General features: G+C 41.4%; 1 protein-coding gene and 1 pseudogene across 2 annotated transcripts in view; one reads left to right on the forward strand and one right to left on the reverse strand.

Annotated features, from left to right (window-relative positions):
* SGMS1 (sphingomyelin synthase 1) overlaps positions 1 to 25,442 on the reverse strand; it is a 282,263-nt gene that overhangs the window by 176,563 nt on the left and 80,258 nt on the right. For both annotated transcript variants that reach the window (XM_045853990.1, XM_045853991.1), the window contains exon 3: positions 6,771 to 6,861. The gene's annotated coding sequence lies outside the window, so the exon portion shown is untranslated. The remainder of the gene's footprint in view (positions 1 to 6,770; positions 6,862 to 25,442) is intronic.
* Positions 16,678 to 19,636, forward strand: LOC123829004 (annotated as a pseudogene).

Here is a 25,442-nt window from a genome sequence, read left to right on the forward strand (position 1 = left end):
TTATACAAACCTCAAAATTAAGCCACTTAAGCCCAAACTGTTTTTACTGCATTTATATACATTTTTAAAAAATATATAAGAAATTTAGCACAAATTCCTAACTGCAATTTCACATCAGAAACTGGAACGCTGTTTTTCTTCAGTGACAGAATGCTGCCAAGGAGCAGTAGGAACCATTTACAAAACGACCCGGAGGAAATGTCACACCCCTTGTATTTTCAAACCCGTGAAAAATAACTGTGAATCAAAGCTCAGTCTGAAATCTCATTTCTATTCCAACTGTCCTCCTACCCAGGAAAAGGAAGCATATGTTAAGTTCAAAAGACCCAAACCAGAAATCAAAAAAAGCTTCTTATGAGCACCAAAGAAAAGATACTTCAAATAATTCAACTACAAACGCAAAATTGCAACTCATGCTTCTGCAATTATGCTTCTGCCTACAGGCCACTGTGCTGTCACAGGTATTTATCTCTAAACAGTGCAGTCTGAGCGACACGCCTATTTTTCCTCGCTAAAATGGGGACGAGGATAAGAGAAATCAACAGTTTAGTGATTATCAATACTTACCACTGGTATCAAACTTTGAGATAAGTAAACTTTGAGATAAACTTTGAGATTTGAGATTGCTAAATGTACCATATATCCATTCTTTCTTTCTTCCTTAATAAAACAACCCCCACTTTTTAAATTGACACCCAGAATAAGAACTGCAATTCTCAGACTCTTTTGCAGTTAGGTGTGGCCACGTGGCTATATTCGAGCCCCAGAGTTCTCAAAGCGGGGTCTGGGGATTTCTGGGAATCCCCGCCATGCTTTTAGGTGGTCAATGAAGCCAAAACTATTTCCATAATAGTATTAGGATGGTATATGCCTTTTAATGTTCTCTCTCACATGAGTATACAGGGGAATTTTTCAGAGGCTACGTGATACATAATGCCACAAACGATTGAACTTAGAAGATAATTTGAGACTTCCCCTATTTTCTATTAAGCCAGACATTAAAGAGCTTTACAAAATGTATAGCAGCGGTAGTCTTCTCACTGATAGCTGGGGAATAGTTAATCCCCTGACACACACACAAAAGTAATTTATGCTAAGTAGTGTTTCATTATCTTTTTAAAATAAGTTAATATTTTTAAATGTCTTTTAATTTCTAACACAGAAAATATTTGCACTACTTTCCTATTCCTTCAAACATGTTGGCTTAAAATAACATGAGTTATCTTATAGTTCCGGAGGTCAGAAGTCTAAAAATGGGTCTTACAGGGCAAAAATGAAGCTACTGGCAGGACTGTGCTCCTCCAGGAGCTAGGAGAGAACACACACTTTGTCTCCTCCAGCTTCCATAGGCTGCCTGTGTTCCTTGGCTCAAGGTCTTCCTTCATCAATGGCATTACTTCAGCCTCTGCTTCCATCCTCATAATTCCTTCTCTGATTCTAACGCCCCTGCCTCCCCCTTATTAGGATCCTTTTGATTACACTGAGTGCATCTGGATAATCCAGGCTAACCTCCCATCCCAGATCCTCAGTTTAGTCACATGCAGTCTCTTTTACCAGGGAAAGTAACATATTCACAAGTTCTGGGAATCTGGGGACCATTTTTCTGCTTACCACAAAATACTAGACATAACCCATATAAGCAAAGCTCTTTGGGGTTCTCAATGATTTTTCAGAGAACCACTATTCTGCCATATGAATGTAGTTCTTAGGGTGGAAAACTAAGAAAAGCTAAGTCATTATCCAAAGTCATACAAAGTGTAAATAGAACTTCAACTTAAAGCCAGGGCATTTGGCTACTGATGAACCTAATAAGGCTCCCCCTATGCTTTCCCGCCAGCCCCCAAACACTCTAATTAAAGCCAAGCCAGAAAAAATGATTCTGTGGGCATTTTGCAGGCATCAAACAAAGAGTACGACGACAAGCATGCAGAGGTAAACTGGGTGAGCAGGAGGGAAGACAAGTTGGAGAAGAAAGCATTTAAAGTAATATTATTCTTCAAAACCTTATTTAGAAATATACACTTCATTACCTCATGTGAGAAAGGAGGAAAACGTTATGAATGGCCAGGTGTCCCAGTGCCAAGTCACAGAGCGATGAGTGACCCGTCCTCGGTCTAGAGAAGCGTGATTAGGACTAAAGCCCAGGAGACACAGGGAGCGTGTGCAGCTATGCACTGCTCTGAGTCACACAGCGGGGCCTGGTGACCAAACTCTGATTTATGTCACTCGCCTTGACACTGACTGTCAAGCCCCGGTTTTTACCACACTAAATGAAAAGGACATCCGAAAGACTGCATTCTTGGGCTGTCTCTCTGCATCATTTTGATATGACCAGAGTCACAATTTTGTAGCAGAAAAGCAACTGCACTCAGGTTCTTTTTCTCAGGTGAACTGTGTTAAAATGATGCAGAATTTTCAAAGAAACACATATTTACAGTAAAAGAGGTACAACAGAGGCTATAATGGCCAGTTACTGCTCCACCAGATGAACTGCCCGGCCCAGGGCAACCAAACTGGGGGCAGTGGCAGTTGAGATTCCTCTCCCTACACCCAAGCGGTGCACACTTGTGAACGCGGTTCCTCAGCCCAGAAGGCTGCGCAGGGGTTCCTCAGAAGCACTGGCCTTCCCTGGTGAGCTTCTCCAAGGCTGGTCCACCTCCTTTCCAGGTGGAGTGCTCAGCAAGCCAAACCAAAATAGCAGCAGCACTGCCTGACCTGACAGCCAACCATAACTCAGGAGATGAGAACACAGAGTTAGTAACCACTGCTTAGAATTTGATATCCAAGGGGAAAAAGCCACAAAATTGCGTGATACTTACATTTTTCCAAGTGAAAGTACAGGGTCAGTAGCAGGCAGCCCCTCAGAAGATATCAGATAGCCACAGAGCTCAACATTTCCTGGGAATGTGTTCAGTGCCCGCCTTTTCTATGATTACACTAGTATTATAAGAATGCTACCTGTAATCTACAAAGAATAAAAATTTTGCAGATTGGACACATTCCTAACATATCATCTTCACAAAATCCTAATCCACATATACACACTCGCCTGCCATGTCTGTGCAGCCTCTGAAAAGGTATGGCATTCTCCTGCAGAATGAATAAACTAGGAAATCAGCAACCTCACTGACATCCGTTTTGAAGTAACAAATTTTTTTATGTGCCAAAGTCAAAGTCAATTTAACATTTTATAGACCAAGAACTTTATGCTGTTTTCTACATCTCTTAAGGGGATGTAGAATGTAAGGACATGGAGTTTACAGACAAGATGCCTCTAATTGACAACAGCAAACATCAATTTCTACACTCCACGGAGAAAGAGAAGCATCCACAGGCATAGAGCCATGACTGAATCTTTTATATCCAGTGTTCAGGATAGAAAGAGAAATGACATTTTAAAAGAAAACAGATGGGAAAGCATAACAAAGGGGTGCTGAGTAAGAACTCTGTTCTTGCAAGTTATTCCAAAAGTAGGGGTTCCAACTTCCAAGGAAGTAAACTCTCAATAGATTAACTAAAAAAAGAAAGAAAGAAAAAAACAAGCAAAAGTATAAGGCTATAGTATGAGATATGAGTACAGATGTGGTTTAGCTGGCTTTCAAATAAATCACTACTTCACTATTTTCCTATCCCTAGATGAAATAAATTACCCCTAGGTAATTTATTATGTAAAATTTAAAAGGTTCAAGAAAATTCATAAAGGATATGTGCAGGGAAAAAAACTGATTTTAAAATATTGTTTGGGTACTAATAATTTAGGAATTGTGGTCAACTATATATTTGCAGGGCCCTTCTGCTACATTATAATTAGATTCTGAATAAATTATTTTAAAACAATACTTCTTAATGCATTGGTTAAGCTCCAGGTAGAGAAACAAACCCCAGGAGGACACGGCAGGAACAGTGCCCTGAAACCTGAGTGCAGAGGAAAACAGCAGTTGCCCAGGAGGCAGCTACAAACACGGGCGATGGGACAGGTGCCGAGACCATCAGCTTCCGGCAGTGTGGGGAAAGCCCAACCTGACACCAGGATTCCCAGAGAGAACAAAAGTGGTCCCGGGTCTGTAGCATCCTCCTGCCTCCTAGTACAAACACACACCAGTTTCAAAAAGATTCCAAGATAGGGTTAGCTCACAAATATTAGCACATCATCAAAACCACACTCTCGGAAACAAGCTGTAAGCACTGATTCAGATCACCAAGGATTTCAGATACCAGCGTTATCAAATACAGAATATAAAGTAACTCTCTTTGGTGTTGTTTAAAGATATGAAAAATGAAGTAAATAAAATGAATAAGCAAAAAGGACCATCAAAAATACTCAAGCAGATATGATGTGGAAATAGAGCTTTTAGAAATGAAGAAATATAATAATTGAAATTTAAAAACTCAAGGGATGGGTGAAATAAAAGATTCCCCACAGCTGAAGAGAAAATTACTGAATTAGAAGCTAAATCTTAAGAAGGAAATTACCCAGAATGAAACAAAGAAAGGCAAGGAAGAAAATATCAAATACAAATTAAAAGAGAATAAAAAGTGAAGTTCTAACATCTATTTAATCAACACTAGGAGACAACAGAGACAATGGAAGAGAGGTAATATTCAAAGTATTATTGGTGAGAAATTGTCAGAGCTGATGAATTACATGAATCCACACATACATGAAACACAGCAGACATAAACAGGATAAACAAACAGAAATTTGCACATCAACACTGGAGTGAAACTGCAGAACCCAATGACAAATAAAAGACCTCAAAATAAGCCATCACCTAACAAAAGACAGCAAGTGAAAGACTGCCTTCAGATTTCCTAAGAGCAAAATGAAAGCCGTGGGACAGTGCAACAGCGTGTTCACAGTACCGGGTGGAAACCACTGTCGACTGAGTACTCTGGGAGTGAAATAAAGATGTTTCCACACAGATCAAACTTGAGAGATGTCACCACCAAAGGGAAAAAATAATTGAAGGCAAGTCTTGCCAGAGGAAAGGTACAAGATGCAAGAAGGGAAGAGAAGCAAGATATTGTAAACATACAAATAAAGTTAAACAGACACCATCTGTAAACAATAATGGAAACAGAGCAGAACTGCAACACTGAGAACAACACATGAGCCCAGAAGCAGACCGTCCTCACTGGGTGTCCTATGGATTTTGTATTATCCTCAAAAAGGGTCAAAATACTTTAACTGATTGACTTTAAAACTGCTGTGTGGATACTTTTAGGACAACCATTAGAAGAACAGAAATAAAGCACATAACTTCCAAAGCAGCAGGAAAAAAAGAAATAAACAAAACCTGACTGAGAACACAAATCAACAAAAACTTCACTCCAAATGAAAAAAAAATGGATCAAACACAGAGTTAAAAGAGCTATGTTAGAGTATATTTCCAAAAACAAAATAAAAAAATTAAAACAGAAACATCACTGTACTAGCCATATAAGAAAACATGGGAAAAAATTCTCTACGTTAAAGTCATGAACTCTTGTGTTCCAAAGATAATAGACAGATACTCCATGCCAGTATTCATCAGGAAAATGCAAATTAAGACCACAATAATATGCTATTTTATATCTGCTAGACCTACAGCAGAATACTAAAAGTTGGAAGGAAATGGGGCAAGAGACAAGCTGTAATAGATTTTCACAACAGAATTTTCTTTAACATTAAAAATTAATTTACTACCACTGCATGCAACAAGTGAATTTTAAAAACATAACTGAGTGAAAAATGCAAGTTGCAGAATACTTCACACAATATGCCATTCTTATCAAGCTTAAAAACAAACGAAACTAATTGACATGCTGTTTAGATACATACTTAAAATAGTAATTATGTGCCAGTATCCACTAGAAATATTGTTTAGTTCAGCTGATTTTTACTTAAAAAAATCCCCATCTAAGGATATGCTCATTGATTTTAGGGAGGGAGGAATAGAGAAAGACAGACAGACAGAGACATGCCACCTATATGCGCCCTGAGGATCGAACTTGCAACCTTCTGGTGCAAGGGACCATGCTCCAACAACTGAGCCACCTGGTCAGGGCTTATTTTTACTTTTGGCACAAGACTTTCTCAATAAAGGAAGCAGTTTACTGGTCTGTGTTCTAGAGCATGCCCTTCATCTTATCTCAGACCGACACTGCGCAGCACCAGCCAAGGCTACTCCACTCCAGAAAAGAGCATGTGGGACTATAATCTTCCAGAATAAAGAGTCTTAATCAAAAGCAATTCCAGATTAAAAGGAAAGGCCTGGCCTCCAAATGATTCTCCAAGGCCTCCTTACAACCTTTCCTAATAATTTTTCCATAAAATTAAAGTATTACTAACAGTTTTGTTTAAATATGAAAAATGGCTTACAATAAGGCCATTTTCCTTAATGCAGGTGGCCTTCCTCCTTTCATATGTCAAGTTTAAATGTTAAACTTTTAAATATCCTGGTTTATGTGACTTCAGGTCTAGCAGTACCCTTTTCTGTCATTTATGTGACTCAGGCCAACATTATTTCCTGTGCCCTTTGTTTTATGAATTTCTACCACCCTGGCCCAGGTTGTCTTCCTCCTCCTAAATATCCTAGGAAGGTGGCTTCTTCTGTCCTTCTTCCCTCCAAAACATTGCCTGATTTTTGACCTGGGGCACCTCAAAGGCTTGGAAGATCCCTCCATCCATCAGAGCCTCACAAAAATCTCAGAGCAAAGCAGGAGCTACTCTGAGGAACTTCAGATCCTTGGGAGGTGTGAGAATGGATGAAACCATGAGTTTGACTTACATGTTGTCTTTCTTACGCCGTCCTTCACTTCCTACTTCACTGTTCTTGAAATTCAGGAAATCCACAACTCTCTCAGTCACTGAAGCTTTGCCTGGAACAATAACGGCAGGAAATGAGAAAGAAGACGACAAGGGGAAGGAACAAAGGCTCTAATGGGGAAAGAATCCCTCTTCTAGAATTAATCTTGACATTCAAAAGAAAGGGCCCCTGGAGTTAAGGAAAATCTCTACCTTAGTCTAAGCCATTGTTCATCTTTAACCACAACTATTCACAGTAATTTAATGTTTGTGCAGGAAACCATTATTATTTACAAAGAACTTTCACATGCATTTTCTCATTTGAGTCATAAGATGTTGAGAATAGCTAAGTATTATCTTAAAATGCAGCAGCTGAACTTCCCAAAGGTTAAAGAACTTTCCCACAACCATTCAGCCAGCAAGTATCAAAGGAGGGATTAGAACCTCTACGACTCCTTGTTCTAAATCCTTCCATGGCACAAAATGATATAATGGTTTCAACTTGAAACGCAGTCTTATTATTTCTTCTTGCACTAGATTTACTTTCTTTGCCAAAAGATATAGAAATGCCTTTGCCTGCTGAATGACAGAGACACCGTGATAGGATTAAATGTTTATTTACCAGAGGCAACCCAAAGGGTAGAAAAACCACACCGAGACAGTTAAGAAACACATGTACCTTTTTCACCCTCCTTTTCTCTTTAAGTCACCCATTATTGCTCGGCTTTTATTTAAAGTTCGGAAATAACTTCAAGCTTATTGAAAAATTGTATAACAGTAACAGTACTGAGAATACCATATACCTTTTAGCCAAACTCACCTACGATTCACAGTTGACCAATGAATGCACTTAGTCATTCGCGCCCCTTCTCCAGACACACACGTTCACTCAACGCTTTTTTCTGCGCCATGTGAAGAGAAGTTCCGTACATCACAGCTCTTCACATCTAAACACTTCTGAATGTGTTTCCTGAGAACACGCGTATTCTTGAATAGCCATACTGTTGTTATCAAGCTTAGATTTAATACTGATAAAATATTTTAATCTACCAGCATTTTCAATTAACCCAATGCACACCAGAGCAGTTCTTTTCCTCCAACTCTGAATCCAGTTCAAGGTCAGGTATTGCACTTAACGGCCAGCAATCTGAAACACACAGCTTTCCTTTGTCTTTTATTACATTGACACTTTAGAAAAATACAGTCCTCCCCGCCTTTGTGTATGAAAAAAACATTTCCTTTTGACTTGTCTAACATTTCCTCATGACTCAATTCAGGTCATGTATTATCAGCCAAAAAACATCACAGAAAGTGATGTTTTCCTCTCCAGGTATCACAGCTGAAAGCATACACAGTTCACCTGACCCTCCTTGGCAGTGTTCATTTTGATCACCCAGCCAAGGTTTTGTCTAATTTCTCCTATGGAAAATTATTATTTTTTCCCTTGCAACTAATAAGTAATCGATGGGGAGATACATTAAGACCATGAAAATACCTTGTCCCTCAGCAAAATTTCCCCCTAGCGTTAGCATCCATCGGTGATCCCTGCCTGACCCAAACTTGACTGCGGCAGGCGCCACAGGCTGACTGTCCAACTCCAGCATTGCTTCCACACTGTCGGACCTTGCTTAGCATTGGCCATTATTTGTCTGTTTATCTGCTTATGATCAATATGGATACACAGAAATCCTGCTTTTTCAATAGCTTATCATTTATCACTGGACTTAATTATTTTGGTGCTTAAGCTGCCTCAGATTTAGCCAGTGGCCCCTCTTTAAGCTGGCTCCTTTATCTTTGTAACACACCCCATCATGTTTCTCTTATTTTTATTTCCTTACTTTTTGACATTAAAAAGAAAGTTCTGGGCTCATCCTGTATCTACGCCATCTCTTCTCTGGATGCAGTCATTTCCCCAGAAAGCCCTGGTTCCTTTCACTGGAGAATGTTGCTAGAGACCAAGATCTAGGACAACACAGCTTCAAAGGAATTGTGTGTGTGTGTGTTGATTACTTTTCATTTTACATATGAGTCACATTTTCCTGCTTCTTTGCAAGCTTCTTTTCTATTATAAGGTGGACAATTAGAAGGTATTCAGTTTGATTCCGATGGCAGGTAAATTACTAGCAAATACTCTTAAATCTGTCAGGCTTGGTTTTATATTTGATAAAGACAGGTCAATTTCAGTTTTGTCTGTAGTTCTAGCATATGGCCCTACTCTAAGGTATGACCCTTACTCCTAAGATGTGGTCTTTCTGGTGTCTCAGCAGAATGGCTAAGGTGCTCCACAAAATCAAAGTCTCTCCAGAACTCTCCATTTCTCTCAGTACTACAACACCTCTGGTATGGCCATTCTCTTCCAAACCTGGTAGCAGCTGCTCTCTGCTGGGTCTCACCTTATATATACACACATTCCAGCTTCTGGGTTCCCTTAGCATAGGTCGCCCCTCCTCAGTACCCTGCCATACCAATTCCAGCCCATTGGGTAGCACTGAATATGAGACCCCCATGCTACTTCGGGCTCCCCCCCAGGAAGAAGGAGGGAAAAGTACTCGTGCAGAACACCAGGGCAAATGTGGGTCTCACCTCACATGATTCTTCTCTCTCTAGGATCATACTTCTGGCTGCCTGTTGTCCAATGACAAGTAACAACCACCTCATGTGGTGCCCTGTTTTCGCTTTACTACAGGCGGACAGTCCAGCACCAGCTTCCTCTTTTCCTCTCCGCCTTCAACATCAGTGACGCCTAAGAAACATGGGGCTGCTCTATTGAAGGGGTTAAGAATCAAACACTTTGAGCATATAGTAAAAGTTCTTTATTTGAACAATGCGAAGAAACTCTCTAACAATCTGTTTCTTGGAAATGTATGTGTTTACTTATATTGCAGCACTGTGGCAAGAGAAATGTTCTCTAGTTGTCAGGCAATTCCAAACAAAATAACAGAAAAACAATTCTATTCCTTCCACAAAGCTGAGACTCACCTCGGATAGCCAGCTGGCTATCACTCCAACACATTTCATTTATTTCTATTACTCTTCCTCCAAATGGCATAACAAAACACTAGAGCCTATTCAAATAAATGAAAGTTAGTTGCCAGTTTTCATTTTTCTCATTTATGTGCATTTACTTAACATGGGGGTGGAGAGAAAACTCCTTTTCATATAAATCATTTTCTGATGTATTTCTATTTCTACCTCTAACCACTGGTGAGAAAATAATTAGAAAAAAATAGTCAAAAAGAAAACTTGCAACCCCAAACACAAAGTTAATCAAGAGGAAATTGGCTAACGAGAACATACTGTAAGTGAAGATGTAATTTTGTAATCACAAGAAAGTGGAGAATAGTAGAGCTTTCCCTGCAAAGCCAGCAGATCTGTGCTCGCAGTGCACACACACAACAGGCTTCAAACAGTGTGCCAGGCGGAAATGTGGGACGACCTCCTTTCACTTCTTGAGCAGATTTTCTCCACATTAGACATGCACATGGCAGTCCATCTAATTCATTTTCTCATAGAGAATCAATGGGTATTGAGTTCTTCCCTTCTTTGGTTTTACTTCAAGTTTCCTAGAACTTAAAAGGCCAGCATGTGATGGAAACACAGGGTCTGTTTGACCCTTGGCCCTCGTCACTGTCCAGGCACTCCCTGTCCTCATATGTCGCAGTGTCTCCTGGTGGACCCTGCTGCATTCTGTTTCCTCACGCCAGCATGATTTACAAATTCTTCCGCGGCTCCCCATTCCCCAGGAATGCAATCAGAGCCCCTGGACCTGATAAAACAAGCCCTCCATGATCTGCCCCCTGCTGACCTTTCCATTTCATCCCCCTGCTGTTTTCTGCCCCATCACTAGTGAAAACCTTGAAGCCATTTGCCTTCGGGGAACACCCTTTCCTCCCTTTCTTCTCTTGCCTGATTCACTGAGGCTGGACAACCCCGGGAGAATATTTCATGATCACTATTCAAAGCTGGGTTGGTGTCCCAACCTGCATATTCTCACAGCACCTGTGCTCACCTTTATGCTAATCATTTGCTGGGCACTTAGATGTGCTAAGCACTGTGGGCGTGTAACATGCATTATCTCACTGCATGCTCACATGAACTCTGTACAGGTGCTGCTGTTACAGCCTACTGTACCGATGAGAAAACTGGCAGAGAGGCTCAGCAGCTGCCTGGTGTCACACAGCTGGGGAGTGAAGGGACCAAAGAGCTTACGGTCTTTCTATCAATAGTACCAAACGAAGTTAATGGAAGAATTAACAGTATAACTGGTGTTTCCAGGTAAAGGCCCAGAGTGGCAACAAATGGTGACTTCATGACAACACTAAGGGGGTAGAATTATATAATAAAATGTGGAAAATTCAGCAGAATTCTTCAGAAGAGGATATCATAAAGATACTCATAAACTAGTATCAACTATAAAACTCATAATAAAGACCAAAATATTTCACCCAGACAGGATGACCAGTAAAAATCCAAGAACATCCACATAGCTCAAGCAAAAATTGTTTGTTTAAAAGTAGTGGGAGAAATGGAGAAGAATATTCCTACTAGGGGCAAAAACAACAACAGCAACAACAACAATAATAATAATAATAATAATAATAAATAAAAGATGTACTATGTCAAAGATTAAAAGAACCTCCCAGAGGGAAGAACTTGAAATATTTACATAATTAAATCAATCTAGGACTCCACTGTCCAAAAGTCCATATATTGTATAGTCAACAGGATCAATCCTCTATTTGGGGTGACAGGTTATTCCTACACCAACTGAGCAAGTGAAGATTAGTGAACAGGCAAAAATCCTATTGTACTCCCTCTGGGCCCTGTATGTCATTGACCTAGTATGCTCATTTCAGGCTCCAGATTGTGGAGTTGGGGGGGTGGAAGAAGGAGGCATGAAGAGGAATGTCAGTGACCAGCTGCCTCACAAATGCCACAGATATCTCATGAAGAGTAAGTCAGCGAGGATGACTAATTCAGTACAGTGTATCACCTCACACAGGTAGCCCTTCTTCACATTGCAGACCTTGACTGTGAAGGAGGACATACAACCTCATGTCAAAATAAATATCACCCAGGGTCAAGGTGATCAATCCTGGGCCCTACATTTCTGGGGAAATATAAGGAAAAGGATCCAAAGTAGATATGTAAAGATCAATGAAACCTCATGCAAGGTATGAAACTCACATGAAAGGCTTAACCTAGGGAACAAAAAACAAGGAAGACTACTATTTCACATCATTTTAAACATGACTCTGCAAAGAAGAATGGGCAATGTTTTTCCACTTCCACCAAAAAAAAAGCACAGAGAAAATAGTTTTAACTAAAAATATGAGCATTTTAGCTTCAATATGAAGACTTCCAAAAGCAAAAAATTTTACCTAAGGAATATGTATATACCCCTGATGTGATTGCTATGATAATTACCAATGTGTGGAGCTCCCACACTGATATTCAGGTAGTATTGGTATTCATGACTCTGCCTCATGGAAGTTCCAAAATAGTAGATAACAGACGGAAGACCAGCTCTGCTAGTGCTGTGGGATTCATAATCAGTCTCCTCTGTTTTAAAGTCCAATTTCTTAACTACATGAAACTTACTAACTGCCTCATGGGGCTCTTGGAAGGATTCAGTAAGTTAACCATAAAATATTTAACCTGTGCCTGCCACATAGTAAGCACTTGATAAATGTCAGCTATTATTATCCTATGTAACTTTGCCTGGGTCGACTTCCTCCAGTTATTTAGTCTCTGACTCTATCAAAGCCAAGACAGAGAGGTTTTGTCAATGAGGCAAATACAACTTCAAGATGGAAAAGAACTGGTCATGTGTCTGACCATACAGCCTATCCATACCCATCCACTCCCTCAGTAGACTTTTATGGAGCATCCACCATGTATGGAGCACTGACGCAGGCCCTGTGTGGAATACGAAAGATGAAATGACATAGCAGTGCTCAAAGAACATCGTCATCTTATCACTAACCCCACTATGTGCCAGGCACTGTTCTAAGCAGCTGAGCACCATGTGCACGTGCGTGGGTCTGTGTGTATATGTGCTCCTTTAACCCTCACAACAGCCCTTTAAAGTAAGCACTATTTACCATCCCCAGAGAGAAAGCCAAGGCACAGAGGGTACAAGTAACTTACTCTCTGTTACTCAGCTTATAATTGCAGAGCTAAGACTCAACTCCAGGCTGTCTGACTCAGAGTCTGGGGCTCTTCCCCACCTGATATATACTGCCTCCCTGAAGACCTGACCACGAAGAACCAGAGCAAGCACAGACCGTGATAAGGGCGCAACAGGAATGTAACCACCGTAGAGTGCTCATGCGTGGCGCATGCTATCTCTACACCTCACAGAGGCCACGAGCCCTTTCACCACAGAACAACACAACCAGTGTTGTGTTGCACTGGTGTTACAGTGTGTACAAGCACACCATAACAACCCAGACCCGAAACCATCCTCAAAACACCTGTGTTGCCACTCTGACGGGCCATCTCCTCAGTAATTTAGCACACGCTGAGGGAAAGAGGCAGGCTAAGCATGTGGGCTTAGAAGTCAAACACCTGGGATTCAATGACAGATCCTCCAGTGCAGCCTTTCTCTGTGCTTCGATGCCCTGGTTATACAGATTAAATGACATAATTTATGTAAAGAGCTTAGTTCCAGTGCCTGGCACTAAGAACTATATAAATAAAATAATAAATAAATAATCAAAGTAATTGCTCTTCTAGTTAGTCCTAAGCTGTGTGGGAAAACACCAACAAGCAGACAATATCTGTCTACACACCCAGAAGAACACTGTCTACAGAATTTGAAATACACTGTGGATTCACTAAAGTATCAATAGACATGAACTACTCCAACCCAAAAAGTATTATAAACCTGTGTTTCAAAAGGCTTAGGAATTTTTTTTAAAAGTCATCAACTTTAAGTGGTAAGAACAGCTGTTAGGTATGTACTGAGGGCCTACCCTGTTTGTGGCCCTATAACAGGCACTTCACAGACGTTATTCAATCTTCAAAACCACTCAGAGGTTCACGAAGAATGATTCCAGTTTTGCAGATGAGGATTCTGAGCCTCAGGGTTAAGTGATGGGCTCCATGTTACATGACAATTAAGTAGCAGAGACTGACTTAAAAAGGAAAGACTCACCACTGAGGTCAGCAGGGACAGAATCTCAGGGTCACACAGACACTCCACAAAGCCTTTCCTTGGCACTGGTCAGAATTTCACGGAGTAACATTCAGTGAAATCCATCTCTCATCCCCAAGATGTGCTTTAACGGTCATGGTATGTCTACCCACCAAAGTGACACGCTAGTACAGATTTCATTCTATCATCCAGTTTCGTCTTAACATCCTTTGCGAACACTGTCAGAGGGGAGTAATTTACAAATTGCTATGGTTTTTCAAAAGTGACTAGATTTCCACAACAAATTGGGTTCTAGAGCTGGGACAATGGTGAAAATGAAGTAACATCAATGTGTCATGAAGTAACAAAATATGTGTTTGGGTGAGAGTGGACAGACAAGGAACATGGAAACCAGAATATCCTTTTCTAATTTTGCTTAGAGCAAAGCATTCTTATCACGAATAGCAAATCTGTGACTCTCGCACTTTCTTATTTATGGTTTTCTATTATGTCACCTGCCCTCAAGAAAAAAAGAAGGCAGAATGAACGTTCACTGTGTAACTCCTAAGATGTGAGTCTGCTCCTAATACTTGAATATAAACTCCACCCTGAAGGAAAAGTCCATGATTTTGGTCACTACTGTATCCTCAGCACAAAACACAGCTGCGTGTCCAGGCCTTCAGTAAAAAAGGCTGGATGTTCCTACCCAGCACAATACAGAAATACAGAAGGAAAAAGGTGTAAAGAGCCGCCAGTGGAAGGATTAGTTGTGACATCCCAGCAGGCCTCAGCACCAAACTGCTCTTTGGAACCTAATAACTACAAAAATGTGAGATTATAGGAGAATTTTTTTGAATGAACACATAATATGCTTTGGGGGCAAAAATGCCTCCCAACCCCTTTTGACTATTCACAATATTTGCCAATATTTTGAAATACTGGTCTAAAATATGCCTCCTAATCAGCTACCTCAGACATCTGAATCACATATGCAAAAAAGTCACTGTTAGCACTGTGCTAAATGAGGCCGACACAAAGAAGACCAAAGCTGGACCAACTCTAATTTAATAGAGACACAGACAGACTGTAAACAAGTAATTACGATGCTATGCAATGAGAGTTTTCAGCAAAGTAGAGCCAAGAGCTGGGTGTGCAGAGAAGGGGGTAACCAACCCTGCTGCACATTTCCATCCCACGCTGCAGGCAAGAGCCTTTCTTTCCCCACCATCCTTTGCAATTTCCTGCCAGATCCTCGTTATTTTCTTTAAAGTGATAAAGCAGCACAGTCCATCTGTATTCTAAATACTCAGCCACCATGCTCCTCAATTATCATCCCACCTTGACAAAAAGTTGCACATTGCTTTAATGTATGCTAGTTAGATGGGAAGTTCTTAAATTAATAGTCAGCCACACTGTAATACTGTCTGCTAAAACACACACATACTGGAGGGTTTAAGCTGTATGAGAGGGTTTTGGCCCTACTATGTCCTCCAGAATCCATCGCCATCTTATAGCCGACTAAAATTATATATTGGAACATTCTGTCCAAACTCTTAAAGATACATGCTAAGTGAATGGTTTATCTAAAATCAGGACACCATCACAAGCAGTTTGTTTATTAAACTATTTAAGTGCTATCCATCTCCAAGAGAGATTTAAAGTAACGTACAATAAAAAAAGACATATTTTCAAATATTTGTAACTGGAAGGAACAGTCACAGGTGTAAAACCATGAAATTAAAAAAAAAAAAAGAAGTTGATTTTCCAAATATCAGATAATGCTATTGGTGTGCTTGAACAAGAAAATCAAAAGTCCTGAGAGCCAAAGCATAAAAGGAAAATGGGGTAGGCCACACAATTCTGGTCAAAGGAATATTATAAAGGGTTTCCACCCTAAGTACTGAGAGAAAGACGCATCTTTTTTCACAATGGCTTGTACAACACACGCAGAAGTCCTGTCACATGGTCTCTTACATTTTTACTACATAAAATCTGTGAGCATAATATTAAAGTGTAGCTAGGGGAAGGTCCTTGGGGAGGCACTGGTAATGCAGAAATAAATACTTTTGGTTTATACCAAGTTTAAAAGTACTAAGCAAGATGAATAAAAATGTATTGGGTGGGAAGGTATCACAGAGAAGTTGGTCCCCAAAAGGCGGCCTTCCAGGAAAGACCATTCGGATGTGAATTTTCAGAAATAACTGAAGTAAAAGCTTTTCAGAATGCCAATCACTAGTTCACTACCCAGAAAGCGATCATCTTATCCGGCTGGAGCAGGCGCGGCTTACTCGTCAGCCCTCTTGCTTGCAGATTGCTCTGTCACTTATCACTGAAGACCCCATTATCACCCACCCAACCAGAAAGGGAGGAGCAATCCTATAGTGTACTCAAGGCTTTATTTCATATTTTAAAAGCAACATACTCAGGCCACCTGTTTGTGCCTTAGTCTCTTTTATCAGCTTCTACTTTTATTTTTACATTTTTTTAAAGATTTTATTTTATTTTTTTATTTTTAGAGAGGGAAGGGAGGGAGAAAGAGAGAGAGAGAGAGAAACATCAACATGTGGTTGCTGGGGGCCGTGGCCTGCAACCCAGGCATGTGCCCTGACTGGGAATTGAACCTGAGATGCTTTGGTTCACAGCCCATGCTCAATCCACTGAGCTACGCCAGCCAGGGCTAGCTTCTACTTTTCTTAACAGTAACAAGCTCTTCTCTTTGGGTAAAGTGCCACACTTCGAATATCTGGTCACCATGATAAATTCCTTTATCTCTGTATTCCAAGTGGATCCTAGTCATTACAAAGAAACGTATGGAGCCTTAATATACTGAATGAGAGATGTGAAAGGGGGCAGAGACTGGTGGACACGCTGACCTATCTCCTTGCACAAACCTGTTGCCCCGCCCCCTTTTCATTTTCCCCCATGAAGCCCTCTCATGAGAGCAGGCCCCCGCTGTGCTTGCGGCAGTTCAGGAGAGCGAGCACAGAGCTGCTGGGCATGAAGCGTGACAGAACAGACCCGACCACCTGAAACCGCTGCCTCAAGTTCAGATCAGGCCAAGAACAAACCTCAGAACAACCAACAGGACCAGAGAAGAGTACACTTAAGTTGAAAACACAGCACTTGATCTGAAACAAGAAGTTTATGCCCACTCAACAACTTGAAAGAGTGCTTTTTTTTCCCCAATGCCAATAACAGTCTTTGCTTTCTTCAGCACCATACTCTACAACTGCCCACTGCAGCAGCAGCTGAATTCTTTACTAGCTTGATAGACCATTTTCTAGTGCCCTTTTTTTTAATACTAGCAACTTCCATCCTTGGACACAAGGACACAATGGACACAATGGCTACCCCTATGACACTTCAGGGGCACTGTATGAAACTGCGGTTATTGAAAAACTGGTAACCTCTTATGGGTTTATTCAGTCTTCAGAATGTCAAGCTAGATTTTCCTTCCACCCTTCACAGTATAATACCAACCTGCAGGACTTAAAAGTCGGAGGTGACATTGAATTTGAAGTATCATCCAACCAACGGATGGGGAAACCCATTGCTGTTAAACTGGTGAAAACAAAAGCAGAAACCTTGCCCGAAGAACGAATGAACAGACAAGTTGGGTGCGCTGTTCTCACAACCAGAGTGTGACTCTCCAGCTGCCCTAGGTCGGAGCCCAACAGGGAGTGTACGCAACCAACGGGAAGTGTTTTATCTGACTCACCCCCAAAGATGTGGAAAGGAACGTTCATCTGGAAACCAGAGATAAAACAAACAACTAGTGTTGTAATTGCTCAAAACATCATGCTATTGGCAAAGAAGCAAGCCCACTGTCAGGGAGTCGTCTGTGCCATGAAGAAGATGTCTGGCTCTCCTGAAAGAGGTGATGTTTAAAAGAGATATTCTGTCACTGCAGTGAATTTAAGTATGACTTTCAAGCCTTACAGTCTGGAGTTGGTATGCAATTCACAACCAAGGACAGAACTGGTAAAGAGGTTGCAACAGATGTCAGGCTATTGCCTCAATGAACAGACACTTTTGAAGATATCAGCACTGAACACTTTGAAGGAACTGTAACCAAAGTTATTACAAAAGTGTCCAGTAAAAACCAGAATGACCCACTGCCAGGACACATTGAAGTTCACTTTGTGATTCTTAAAGAACTTCCCTTTGGAGACAATGATACAAAATCCAAGGTGACCCCATTAGAAGGCGATCATGTTAGGTTTAATATTTCAACGGACCAATGTGATAAATTAGAACAAACATCCAACACAGAAGTTCTATCAAATATATTTCAGCTTGCTAACAAAGCCAGAGAAGTGGGTATAATTGCAGCCATGAGTGATGGTTTTGGTTTCATCAAGTGTGTGGGTCATGATAATCGTTCTTCTACTATAGTGAAATCCCAGGTGGAAACCAGTTCCGTATTGCAAATGAAGGGAGTTTCCTGTGGTTCCTGACATTCTCACTGCCCAAACAAATCATGCTTTGGGATTATAAAACTTCCCAAAGGCAGTTTTGTTCCATATCCATTCAGATCATGGTTTGCTGGGCACTGTAGAAAAAGAAGCCACTTTTCCAGTCCTAAAACCACTAGCCCAATAAAGGCAAAGTAAAGAAGACTGAGGATCATTGCTTAGGATACTGAGTGAAACTGACTATTCCTTTCCAGGCCAAGGATGGATCTACTTCTCCTCAAAGAGGGGATAAAGTTGAATTTAGCATTAGTGAAAAAAAGGCCTGGACAGCAGATTGCAATCTTTGTGTGACTTTTAGGTCATAATTATAACTCCAAGAAGCTCCTGGATTATGTGGTAACTCTGAAGGATAACTTTGGACTTATTGAAATGGCCAATCGTAATAAGGAAATCTTTTTTCCATTACTGTGAGTTCTCTGCTGATGTCAAGAGCCCGGAATTGGAGGACTTGGTCAAGTACAGCTTGTCCAAAGGCAAAGGAAACAAAGTCAGTGCTGAAAAGTCAACAAAACACAGCTGGTGAACTTATTGAAGAGGCTGATCCTATCATCTACTCTGGTGACACCCCTGAGGAGTGTTGATTCAACACAGGCTGAGCACCGAGGAATGACTGAGATCGTGGAGGAAGGAAATATGAAAGGCGAGATCTATCCATCTGACATAGTCGGAATAGCCAACGAAGGGGGTTGCCTGCAGAAAGTGAAGAGTGTCAAGTTCTAGTTGTGTGTCCTGGGCCAAAATGCACACACTATGGCCTACAACATCACACCCCTGCGTAGGGTCACTGTGGAGTGTGTGAAAGATCAGTTTGGCTTCATTAACCATAAAATAGGAGATAGCAAGATGCTCTTTTTCCATGTGAACTTAGTTCAGGATGGCATGGAGCTACAGGCTGGAGAGGAGGTGGAATTCTCAGTGATTCTTAATCAGCGCACTGGCAAGTGCAGCGCTTGCAATGCTTGGCGAGGCTGTGAGGGCCCCAAGGCTATTGCAGCTGCATGTCCTAACAGGCTGGTCAATCACTTGAAGGACATCACCCCGGATGAGGCCAGTGCTCCTTAACTAATGGCTCTTCCTCAGCCAAGGGGGCCAGAAAACTCAATACAATGTGGTGCAGAAAGAGCCTATAGGCTGGTGTCACTGACCATGTCTACAAAGCACATCATTAACCTACTAGGATCAAGTTGGCGGATTCTGGTGAAGGGTTCTGAATATCTCTTTCTTTATCCCTCCTAAAATCTAGAAGAGTTATTCTATTGAGCTGTGACACCAGTTTTAACACCTTCATGTTATGTTTAAAAAAATAAATGGATTTTAGAAAACCACTTTAAAATTAGGCATAATTTTAGGAGCCACTTCATGGCAGCCTTGAAGTGACACCATATTAGTATCAATTTTAGGAGCTTTATTTGGTGCATGTAACACAACTGGTAATTGCAAAATCCACTTCACCTTGTGTAAGTGAAAAGTATAGACTGTTACCCTGTTGGCCCTACGAAATTCTGCACTTGATATTTAGTATACATTCTACTTTCATTACTTCTATGCACATATTCTGTCTTAGCACTCAGTTGTACTTTTTTTTTTCTTCTCTTCTTTTCTTTTCCTGATCATTGTACAATTCTGTGGACCAAATGAGGGTAGATGATATTAAAAATTCCAAAAATATGTAGAGGCAAATCTTGTCACAGTGTGCTTAATTGAAGTTTGGTTTTATTTCAATGAAAATTATCTTCCAGAGTAGCCCCCACCCCATCCCCAGGATGGGGGTAGGGCAGTAAATTTACTACAATTAGTATGTGTGCTGCAGAATTTCATGCAAATGAGGTGGGCTAGCCTTGTGATAATTTAAATGTATTTGAACAAATAAAAAAAAGGCAAATGCACATATTTGTTACTGTTTAGATCACTAGAGCTTCTAGGACCCAGTTTTCTTTTACTGATTTAAAACAAAAGTAATTTTAAAGTTGTGCCTGAAATGAATCTTGTTTTTTTCTATAAGTAGCCACCTGGTTCCTGTGTCCTGTAAAATACATGCACTTGGCCCCTTGGGCAGCTTCTGTTCAACTTTACATCACAGAAACAGATCGGCCTGGTTTCTTGGCTCTCATCTTGAACTCGCTACATATAGGGCCCTGGCCAGTGGACCAAAGGCTTTGACTAAGATGACAGGAGGTGTAAGGAATGGTGCTCTTATCTTCCCCACTGTCGTTTGAGGTCTTGATCTTCTCTGGGTAAAGAGGCCATTTATCTTTGCAAAACGCAAAACAGTTTTACTTTCTCCATTTTCTGCTAATGGTGAAAGAAAGGAAGCAAGTCAAGTTTTAGTGATTTTTAAGACACACCACACACACAAGAATAATGCCCCATTGAGTATATTCTGAGAAATGCTGCTACAGAGTATTTTCTTAAAACAATATCTAAATTCTTAATGGGCTGACTCATTGATACTGCTCCGTGGCTCACATTGGAGAATTAGAAAACCTCCAGGACTAAGCCTTCAGCTGGAAACCTGACTCTCCTGCAAGCCAGCTCTAGTGCCTGAGATGCACTCACATCCCTGACTCTGCCGCTCTGGGGCAAGGGAACCACGCCTAGGCTTAGTGGGTGTTCCTTAGGCATTCAAGAGACCTAAGTATGTGGTGTTAAAGTAGGAAATTTCTGAGGCAGAATTTCTAACTAGGCAAATGTAGTTTGTGGCAATGTATTAGACATAGTTTTTATACATTTATCTATGTTGATATCCTTTCTTTTTTTCCACCATTTAATTGACTCAATTCCTTCCCCTGTCCACATTCATACCTTATAATCAGAAACTTCATTTCCTCTCTGCTAATGACCAACTAATTCAGAATATGGTGTAGCAGGGGTGTCACACTCATTTTCACCAGGGGCCACATCAGTCTCGTGGTTGCCTTTGAAGGGCCAAATGTAATTTCAGGACTGTATAAATGTAACTCCTCCTTAACTAGGGGCAAGGAGCTCAGCACTGTTGCCAGGTAGAAACAAGGTGCAGGGCCGGATAAAACAAGGTGGAGGGCCGGATTTGGCCTGTGGGCCTTGTGTTTGCCACCTGTGGTATAAAGGACTAACAGGTCCTTGGAACTACCAGGAATATTTGAGTTTAAAAATGATTAGATATTGAAATATTTGGATAAAAGTTTGGCCAAGCACCTTTTAATATATTAGATCATGTTTTTACTTAGTTATTAAACTATTTGTTTTAATTACAAAAATAATTACACATTTACATTAAACATTTCAAGTGTTAACACCCTTAGAAAGAATCCAGGTTCTTCGAATTCTACCACTTAAAGATAACTGAAGGGAACATTTTGATTAATACTTTTCCAGGTTTTCCCATGTTACATAGTTTCATTATTGAAATGTTAACCTTAGGAATTCTATTATAGCCTATTTTCATATGTTTTTGTCCCAAGTCAGTATATTTCTTTGTCACAATTACACAATATTCCATTGTACAGATGAATACAAATGAATCCATCCATCCCCCTTTGGAAGGCCATCTGGGTTGCTTCCAGTGCTTGGTTTCAAACAATGCTCACTAAGCATCCTCAGAGCTAAATCTCTGCACACAGCTCTTATCATTTACTTAGAAATTACTCCCTAAAATAGGCTCAGAGTCAAAGGATCTACACATTGTTCTCACTTAGTCACAGGAGGCCTTGTAGGCAAAACAACCCTCTGAATTTTCCCACTCTGTTCCTGTTGCATTTACTGTTACTCTAATTATTATCTGGTTTTCAAGATATTCAAATCCCATAGTCTACTGGACAACTTTGGTTCAATAAGCTATCTGGCTTGGCATAACATCTGAGTCCTTTAAAACAAGACCTGAAGTCATCCTGTCTGTTTACCCTTTTGTGTTTTTAAATTTTTATCCATCTGTCATTTCTCTGGTACCTCTAACTGAATGACTGACATGAATCACCAAATATTCCAGGGCCTGCACTGACCACATCTAATCTTTAGTTCAAACCTGCTTTGCTCCCCACTCCCGGCAACTTTCTAACCCACAAGCAGAGTAACCCCAGAAGGTCTGGAAGCTCAGAGCAAGTATCCCCAAATCTCAAACCCTCCTCCTACCGCAAAGGATGTCGATGCAGCGGCATTTCTCAGGACATATTCTGTGGGACACTACTCTTCTGAGAAGGCTCACCTGGGGCAGCGTCCATGATAAAGCATTAAGTTCTCTGCCCCCACCCCACTTGTGACTCGACACTTAATCTACTGAGTATCTCCCTGTTTATCTTTGCAGCTCCAAGGTGTCAGTGAAACAACAGGCAGCAGCATTTGTTAAAATCAGAGTCCTTCCTGAGTGGGACAGTAGTGCAGCTCAGGATCACTGTCTGCACCATAACTCTCGTCCACGTGGTCCCATCAGGACGGGCGAGGCTGCAAAGCTGAAATTGAGAAGAGCAGTAGCTTCACTGTCGGAGCACAGCTGCCATCCAGGAAGGTGGCTGGGACTGCCGATGTTCCCGGCACATAATTAAGCTCATACTGCATCTATGAAGTCACTCATATTCAGTGCATATTAAATGCTTGGACCAGTGTTAGGTAAGCACTGGACACGATGCAGACAAACCCGAAGAGCTTTGGTGTTTCTCATGGGGGTGCTATTAGCATTCTGGACAGGACAATCCTTCACTGGGTGGGACTGTCCCAAGGAGAGAGGGTCATTTAGTAACCCATACCCTCAAGACATTAGATGCTAATGTACACACCCCCTCACCATCATCATGACAACCATAAATGTCCCCACAGGTTTCTATATGCCAGTGCATATAGAGGGGATCACCACCCCGCATTGAGAACCTCTGATTCTACTTATTGAGATGGAATTCACACTCAGGAAATGACAGAAAATAATATTAATCCAGCTATGATTATGCAGTGCAGCTGTAAGAACCATGACGGATCAAAGGAGATCAAGGAAGCTGACAGCACAGTACAAGCTTTGATGTGAATGGGAAATGGAGACCTGTAGCCTCTCTCAGGAGTCCAGCCCATGGTTAAAATGTGCTGTGAAATGCTTTCTCTTAGGACATCCTGGATTTCCTTGCTTTAAGCTGATTATGTGAACTAATACCAGTAAAGCACATCCTACGCACTTGGCAATGCCAACTTTTAAAAATGCTGTTATTGTTTCTGCCTTCCTGTTCAGGACAAATTTTCTCCTTGCATCCTGGGTCTCCAGGGAGGGCAGGAAAGCAGTGAGAGTCTTGGTGAAGGTGAAGGACATGGCCAGCCTGGCCTGCTGGGCTGCTTCAGAGAGCTGAATCGGAAGCACCACCCGTTCACCGCAGGACTGACCCTCACTCGACCCTGAGGAGACCAGAACCTGGTTCCTTTCTGCCCTGTCAGCTGTGGTCAAAGGGCCATTGTTTCTAGAGAACCAGTGTGTTTAAGCCTCTGGGAACAATGGCCCTTGTTGATCTACTGCGTTCCCAATGAATAAGGTCACTGACTGTTTTCAACCTTAGCCACAATCAGTATCTGTGCCCTTCACTGTGCAGCGCTGGGGGGGTAGGGGGGGGGGGCGGTCATGTCCTCTGATGCCATTGTTACACTCAGGTGAGGCTGAAAAGGCCAGTGAGTGAGCACCTTTTATAGATCCTGTTCACAGCTCACTGTATGTGAGCTACTATATGGGCATGATTTGCAAACTTCTGGGGCTTACTTAAAATGTAAAGAGCTTCTTTTGAAATGCAGATTTCCAGGCCTCAAAAAGTCTGACTCAGTAAACTGTGGGGGCAGGAACCTGCCTGTGACTTAACCAACTGCAGAGTTTCTGGTACAGGCGATCCACGAGCCCAGTTCTGAAAGACTGCCACAGAGTAAGAGTAAACTAAACAAAAAACGAGCATCTTCTTGACATTTTATATCCTACCTCCTTGAAATGTGTTCTTCCCTAGGAACATAAAAACTAAACATCGAACAAATACAGAAACAAGAGAACAACTTAGTTCTGGAACAAAAACAGAGTCCTGTTGTAAGGCTCACATACAGATATGGTAAGCCTGCAAGTAAAATGTATATGTACGTGTACATACAAAGAATTCACATTTCAGTTGCCATGTAAGAGTGGCTGATGACAAGAAGAGTATTTGTTACATCAAAGCACATTAAACATAACTACACAACCTTGCATTTGGATAAGCTTCACTAATTTTTCAACATTTCTTACTTAATCCTCATGAAAGAATATCTTACCATCTGACCACTCGTAGCGGACTGGTGTTCAAACCAAGGCATTAAGACATGCACACAACATGTCTAAAAGGTCAAGGCGAGAGCCTAAACATCTGGAACGCTATGCTTTTTTCTGCTAGATTAGAAATGGCAAATAGGTTTCGTGCCACATGCCAACTCAGATAGACCGGGAAACCAGAAAGAACTGTCTGCGGCACACTGCTGGGAGAGCCGGCCCAGGGAAGCGAATGGGGCAGAACAGCAGTGTCTGCCACGAGCACAGGTGAGAAGAGTGGTAGCATCTGTGCATACGCATATGGGACACACCGCCTCTCAGAGTGTTCGGAAGCACTTAAAATATTAATAGATACCACTACTTTCATTTCTTCACTCAACAAACACAATTCAGTGTCTACGATATGCCAGGCCCTATGCTAGGTGAGAGGGGTGCAGCTACCCATGGAGCGGAAGTACCACCAACGGGATGGACGCCACACAATAAGGCAGCCTCTCACCAAGGCTTTACCTGGCAAAACGGTGTTTAAGGGGAGAACTGAAAAAAAGAACAGAAGTCAACAAAATTTTAAAAAGGAAGGAGGAAAGTGAATGCTGTTTCTGTGAAACTGAAATGAAACCACCACAGCTGGGTCACAGAGGGGGACAGGCAGGGTGGGGAGGACTGGGGACGGGCAGGCAACGGCCAGGCCCTGAGGGACTTCAAGGTTGTAAGATTATTATTTCAATTTAAGATCAGGGGAAGTTAGGGAAAAGCTGGGTGATGTAAGTCCATTTGTTTTTATTTTGGCTTTTTTAGCCGAGAGGGTGT

This window comes from Phyllostomus hastatus, unplaced genomic scaffold (genome assembly GCF_019186645.2).
Source record: "Phyllostomus hastatus isolate PE091 unplaced genomic scaffold, TTU_PhHast_1.1 phas_scaffold_1066, whole genome shotgun sequence".
NCBI lineage: Eukaryota > Metazoa > Chordata > Mammalia > Chiroptera > Phyllostomidae > Phyllostomus > Phyllostomus hastatus.